This window comes from Chiloscyllium punctatum, chromosome 14, assembly GCF_047496795.1.
Source record: "Chiloscyllium punctatum isolate Juve2018m chromosome 14, sChiPun1.3, whole genome shotgun sequence".
In the NCBI taxonomy this organism is placed as follows: Eukaryota; Metazoa; Chordata; class Chondrichthyes; order Orectolobiformes; family Hemiscylliidae; genus Chiloscyllium; species Chiloscyllium punctatum.
Window position 1 is genome coordinate 13,478,882 of NC_092752.1, and position 7,388 is coordinate 13,486,269.

Here is a 7,388-nt window from a genome sequence, read left to right on the forward strand (position 1 = left end):
AAAGAGACCGATGCAATGAATTCATTTGGGGTTAAGGAATAGTGTGATTTACTGTTCAGAGTGACTTCCTGATCTCTGCTGTGCTGATGGGACAGAAAACTGAGAAAAGACCAGGGGTGAGATAGAGATTGTTACTTTAAACCAATCTTTGCATTTCCTGGGTGGCTGATTCCAGAATGTAATGGACAAGAACCAGGAAGCAACTGTTACGCCGCCATCTCTAACAGGATTGCCTGTCATGTTAGGACATAGCATGGAGGGAAAACAGCAAACAGGAAGTGAGCATTAAACAGAAAAGGCCAGATGACTTCCAAATGCTGGTTAATGGGGCTAGATTAATTAAGTCTATCTGGTCAGCATGGACAAGTTGGACTGAAGGCTCGGTTTCTATGCCGTATAGCTCTACGTCTCTATGAATCTATGATTTAAAATGATTCAAGTTCTTCCTGCACAGATGTTGGAAGCACAGCCTTTGAATATTTTAAGGCAGAGGTAGATAGATTCTCGAAAAGCAAGAAGGGAAAGATTATCGAGGGTAATGGAGCAATGATCTTACTGAATGGCAGAACAAGTCTGAGGGGCTGAATGGCCTCCTTGTGTTCCAGATTCATACGATTAATGTCAAATTACATGGAGAGTGAAAACATTGTGCATTTTTACTGATACAGTGTGGACTGATTTATGTTCTGATCTATCACAGCCAAGCATTAGTGCTCAGTGCTTGCAATGAACCTGTAAATAAATTCTCGTCATGGTGAGGGAGGATTGTCATATTTGGAAACTACAGCTTGAAGGCTGTGGCCTGGTTACGTGCCACGTGTGTTATAGGCTAACTGCACCAGCAGCAACATCAGATTTCACATTCACAGGTAACTGTCTGCAATCCGTGGCATGGTTTAACGTTGTATCAGCAGATTTTCCTGAATTTGAAGTTTGCATGTCCAAACCTAACTGGGAATTGCGAGCTAGGGAAGTGATCTGGTGTCATGTGCCTCAGAGCAGGCTCCAACTCAAGACTCACACACAAGCCACTTCCAAAGGAAGAGGTGATTCTAATTGTCTTTTGTACAGTTTCTGTCAATGGAATACCTTCTCCGACACGAGCCACTTGCCCTTGCTGCTGAGGGTTTGAAGGACCAGCCACACCCATCAGCCGACACACTGCACATCACTCACTAATTAGAGGATACTAAGGGGGCCTCCAGAGTCTAGAATGGGGCCTACCCCAGAGGAGAAATACCAATGGTTACTCTGACCAGCAAAGTGAACCCCAGTATTTGGAGAGCATATTCTATACTCCGTGCAGCACATCTGTTTGGAATGAGGTTCAAGTGCAACTCAAAGTGGAAATACTGTGATATTTTCCCAGATAACAGCCCACAATACCTTGTGGTTTCAGCCACCTCTACCAGTATGTGGTTCAAGTAAGGGTTTTTTGAGGTAGTTGGATGCCACCAAGCACCTCTCACCCCCTTAGTCTTTGCTTTGTCTTGGACTTATGTTGCGCTTAATGGTAGAGGACACACCACTGTACAGTATCTACAAAAGAGGATTGTTTTTCGATAATAATGAAGTTTGTTTTGTTTTCCTCATTCATTCACTGGCTGGGCCAGCATTTATTGCTCACCTCCACTTGCTCTCCAGAAGGCAGCATGAAGTCTTGATGATGTCAGTCTATCTGATGTCAGCAGACCCACAATGCCATTAGGAAGGGCATTCCAGGATTTTGGCCCAGTGACACTGAAGGAACAATGACATATTTGTAAGTTAGGATGGTTAGAATCTCAGAGGGCATTCCAAATGGTACTGCCTTGTATCTTTGCCATTGCCTTTCTCAATACGATTGGTCGTGAATTCGAAAGGTGCTGTTGAAGGAGAGGCATCCCTCCTGGTTCCCAATAAGTTCAAATTTCCTAGGATTCATTGATGCCACTTTCGATTAAATCCTGCCTGATATTAGTGGCAGTGATTCTGAACTCACCCTTGGAATTCAGCCTTTTACTCACGTTTGGACCCAGGCTATCATGAGGTTAGGAGTTGCATGTGAAACAGTGAGTGGGTTATTGCAGAGTAAATGCCACTAGCTATCATTGTAAAAGTGCTGTTGAGCCTTCAACATCAACTGCCTCAATCTGTGCGATAAAAGTGCTCCTACAAGGGGCAGGGGGTAGGGATGGGGGTCAGGTTGAAAATTAATGAATTCTCAATGAATTAGCAACATTGTATGTATTGACCTTTAGATTCGATTACTTACAGGGTGGAAACAGGCCCTTCGGCCCAACAAGTCCACACCGCCCCGCCGAAGCGCAACCCACCCATACCCCTACCCCTACCCCTTACCTAACACTACGGGAAATTTAGCATGGCCAATTCACCTGACCTGCGCATCTTTGGACTGTGGGAGGAAACCGGAGGAAACCCACGCAGACACGGGGAGAACGTGCAAACTCCACACAGTCAGTCGCCTGAGGCGGGAATTGAACCCAGGTCTCTGGCGCTGTGAGGCAGCAGTGCTAACCACTGTGCCACCGTGCCACCCTACTGTGGGACCTACTGTGGGACCTATTGTGGGATTGATACGTAATGATGGTCTGTGCATGATAGAGAGTCCAAGGTAGAGAGTTCTGCAGATCCATCGCCGGTCTGCCTTTTCTTCATTTTATTTTTGTTTTATATCCAGACGTGCCCTTACAAATACCCAAACGGCTTTCCTACCACCAAATCACTGTGACTTTTTTCCGGTTTTTAACTATTAACCACCACCAGTGAAACGCTCAATTAGAAATTTACATGCAAGGCCCAATCCAGGCAATTTGAGTTTCCATTCTTTAAATGCTATTTTTTTGTTTCTTTGTGTCACACATAATTGAGTGACTTTACCACCACCAAAATTACCAATCTTTTTTTTTCCCATTTTCCATTTTAACCACCAACCCCCACCAGTAAAACACCTGAATAGCCAGTTACATATTTACATTTAGAGCCCAATAACAGTAATATGAACCAACAAAAGTTAGGGTTAGGTAGGGAGAGGGGGTAGGGACTAAATCAAAATGGAATTGGAGAGGGAAATAAAGCAGTCTATCTCCTGTGATGCCCACCTCTCTCTAGGGGCTTGGAGAGCATTGATGGACTGTGTGTGCTCCCTCTCCAAGGACACCCAGGCTCAAACATAACCATGGAAGAGGGGCAGGCAGTCGGCGGAGATGACCCGCCTCCAATGCTTGGACCTGTTTATAGGCAGCCTGGCCAGGCCCAGGAGCAGATCCACGAGGAGGTCTTCCGGACTGCCCACACTGGGTGCCCAAAGATCAAAAGTGTGGGGCTGAAGTGCAACACAATAAAAGGCGTTTCAGATCACTAAAAAAGGGCGCAATCACCTTCGACCAATACTGGGTCTGCTTTATCTTTGTTCATACCCAGAAGTGTTTTCACACTCACAACTGAGTGACTTTGCCGCCACCAAAATTACCTGAATCTTTTTATTCCTTTTTAAACACTAGCCATCATCAATAAAACACCCATGTAGCCAATTAACTATTTACATGCAAAGCGCGTTAAGGTCAATGCAAACTGTCAAAGGGGCGAGGGGTTAGGGAGAGAGGGAAGAGACAAAATCAAAATGGAGTTGGAGGGGGAAGTAAAGCACAATATCCTTCACGGTGCCCACCTCTCTCTAGAGATGTGCCCCCCACACTCTGGTGATACATCTTTTCCTCAAATTCACTCTTAACCTTCTGCTCCTCATCTTAAAACTGTGTCCCTTGGTTATTGACCCCTCTACTGAGGCAAAAGGGTTTTCGTTATATACCCTATCTATGCCCCTCATAACTTTGTATGCCAGGTCTGCCCTTAGCTGTCTCTGTTCTAACAAAAGCAACTCCCGGCCTATCTCATCTCTCTTCCTAGAAGGGGAGCACTGGTGATAACAAACCACTCCAACATTTGCTGGTAGTGATTGGTTCCACAGCACATACAATACATTAAAAAAGAGAAAAGACACATTAATGTTTCTGGTATAACTGAACTGAAAACTGAAAATAAGTATGTTAGCATGGATGGGATAAAAGGGAAGAGAGAAACAAAGGACATTTAATTATTGAAAGGAAATTAATAGGTTGAATGACATGCAAGCTGCTTAATGGATACATACCGCGTTACGTACCAAAAGAACATCCTTTTATGTTACCATTCAGGTCTTTGATGATAAGTCCTTAAAAGAGGAACTGTCACCTTCATGCACGGTTCTTTTCAATTCATCTTACAATATGAGAACATTTCTGTTGTAAGCACATCAGAAACACAAGTCTTCGCAGTTAAACAAACCTTTTTTGCATATTCAAGATCTTCCTGACTGTAAATACAGCTCTGTAGTCAGTACCTACCTTGAGGTCTCCCGCGGTGAACGACAAAAGTAGCAGGGACATGGAACACCAGCACCGGCAAAGTCCTCTCCGAGCCATGGCTCATCCCAAATTGGAATTGTGTCGCCATTCCTTCACCGTCACTGAGTCAAAATGCCAGAACTCTCTTCTCTACAGCGCTGTGGATGTACCTGCATATTTAATCATGGTTAGCAATGCCCTGATAAATGAACATCCCAGGTGCTCATGAAGAAAAGAAAGAATTGAATTTGTATAGCACCTTTCACGACATCAGGGCACCTCAAATCAGAAATTGGACCAGGATGTGCAGATTTAACCCACTCTTGGATGAATTTTTTTTACCGAACTCTGCTTATATTTCTGCTTGCAGTGCTTCTCCATCTCAGAGTGCATGAGTTCTATCCCACATTTAGATTTTATAATATGAACATAAGACAATAAGAACTAGGAGCAGGGGTAGGCCATCTGGCCCCTTGAGCCTGCTCCACTTTTCAATAAGATCATGGCTGACCTTTTCATGGCCTCAGCTCCACTTACCCATCCTCTCACTGTAACCCTTAATTCCCTTACTGTTCAAAACATTATCTATCTTAGCTTTAAAAACATCTACTGAGGAAGCCTCAACAGCTTGCCTGGGCAGGGAATTCCACAGATTCACAACCCTCTGGGTGAAGAAGTTCCTTCTCAATTCAGTCCTAAATCTGCTCCCCCTAATTTTGAGGCTATACCCTCTTGTCCTAGTTTCACCCGACAGTGGAAACATCCTCTCTACTTCTATCTTATCTATTCACTTCATAATTTTGTATGTTTCCATAAGATCCTCTCTCATTATTCTAAGTTCCAATGAATATAATCCCAGTCTACTCAATCTCTCCTCATAAGCCAACCCCCTCAACTCCGGAATCAACCTAGTGAACCTCCTCTGCACCCTCTCTAGTGCCAGTACATCCTTTCTCAAATAAGGTGACCAAAACTGCATGCAGTACTCCAGATGTGGCCTCACCAGCGCCCTGTACAGCAGCAATATAACCTCTCTGCTTTTAAACTCAATCCCTTTAGCAATGAAGGACAAAATTCCATTTGCCTTCTTAATTACCTGTTTCACCTTGTTTAAGCACAGGACCCCGGTATTGAATTTTATCTTTGCACTTCCCATCTGTATTCGAAATCCAACCATACTGTGATTGCTCCTTCCAAGAGGATCCATAACTATGACATCATTAATTATTATTTCTCATTACACAGAACCTGATCTAGGATAGCTTGCTCCCTCATCTCTTCCATGACATACTGTTCGAGAAACATTCGCGGTTACATTCAATTAACTCTTCCTCAAGGCTACCCTGACCGACCTGGTAGACATGTAGATTAAAATCCCCCATGATAATTGTTGCGCCACTTTTACAGGCATTAGTTATTTCTTTGTTTATTGCCCACCCCAGTGGGGTATTATTATTCGGTAACTTATAGACTACACCTATCAGAGACGTTTTCTTCTTAGAATTTCTAATTTCCAACTAAATGGATTCAAATCTATTCTCCATAGAACCTGTATCATCCCTCAGCACCACCCTGATGTTGTCCTTAACTATCAGAGTTACACCACCTCCCTTACCTTCCTGTTTGTCCTTCCAAATAGTCTGATACCCCTGGATATTTAACTCCCAGTCATGACCATATTGCAACCATGTCTCCTCAACGGCCAGTAAATCATATTCATTCTCGATGATTTGTGCCGTTAACTCATCTATCTTGTTACGAATGCTACGAGCATTCAGGTAAAATGCTCTTAAGCTAGCTTTTGTACCCTCTTTATGGAATTCCAACATTTTCAATAAGAATATCTCCTGAGTTATCCTTCCCCATTGCTTCTTTCATTGTCTGCAATTCAATTAAATCCTCTTGCGCACATGCTAACCTGCTGCTTTCCTTTTTATTTACCACCATACTTCTTGTGGTTTTCCCCTTCCCTTTACCCTCAAATCACTAGTTTAAAGTCTCAGTAATGACCCTATTTATCTTTTTCCATAGAACACTGGTTCCAGATCGGTTCAAGGTGGAGTTCATTCCATTGGTACAGGTTCCCCCTGTTCCTTTGCAGGATATAGGAATTTCTGGTTAGATCAGCACTTATTACCCATTCCAAATCACCCTTGACCTTCTTGAACCTCTGCAGTCATTGGGCTGCAGGTCAGACCCATTGTGCTGTTAGGGACTTCCCGAATTTTGAGTCAGTGATGCTGCAGGAACTGCAATATGGTTCCACATCTGAATAGTGAATGGCAAGGAGAGGACATTGTAGCTGGTGATGTCCTCCTCTGTGCGCTGTCCTTCGCCATAGAGGTGGAAGTGGCTGTGGGTTTGTAAAATGCTGTCGAAAGAGTTTTGGTGAATTTCTGCAAGACATCTTGTAGATGGTGCTACCGTGCATTGGAGTGAATATATTATTTGGAGAATCAATCAAGTGGGCTGCCTTTTTTATAAACACTTTTGGGCTTCTTGAGTGTTAGAACATAGAGCAGTATAACACAGTACAGGCCCTCAAGTTTGTGAAAGGCCTTCTATCCTACTCTAAGATCAGACTAACCTCCATACCCTTCATTGTACTATCTTCCATGTGCCTATCGCTTAAATGTCCCTAATGTATCTGACTCTACTACCACTGCTGGCAGTGCATTCCACACACCCACCACTCTCTGAGTAAAGAACCTACCTCTGACATCTCTTCTAAGCCTTCCTCCAATCACCTTAACATTATGGCCCCTCATGATGAACATTTGCAGCATGGGAAAAAGACTCTGACTATCCACTCTACGTCTCTCAACACCTTGTACACCTCTACCAAATCATCTCTCATCCTTCTTCACTCCAATGAGAAAAGCCCTAGCTCCCTCAACCTTCCTTCATAAGACATACCCTCCAGCCCAGGCAGCATCCTGCTCAATATCCCCTGCACACTCTCTGAAGCTTCCACCTCTTTCCTATAACGAGGCGACCAGAACT

The 7,388-nt window shown here is 43.7% G+C and overlaps 1 long non-coding RNA gene across 1 annotated transcript in view; it reads right to left on the reverse strand.

Moving 5' to 3' along the window:
* The window catches only part of LOC140485466 (uncharacterized), a 31,328-nt gene extending 26,769 nt beyond the window's left edge, over positions 1–4,559 (reverse strand). The window contains exons 1-2 of the long non-coding RNA XR_011962338.1: positions 4,386–4,559; positions 1,628–1,740 (exon numbers count right to left, since the gene is read on the reverse strand). This is a non-coding gene — a long non-coding RNA (uncharacterized lncRNA). The remainder of the gene's footprint in view (positions 1–1,627; positions 1,741–4,385) is intronic.
* Between the last annotated feature and the right edge of the window lie 2,829 nt (positions 4,560–7,388).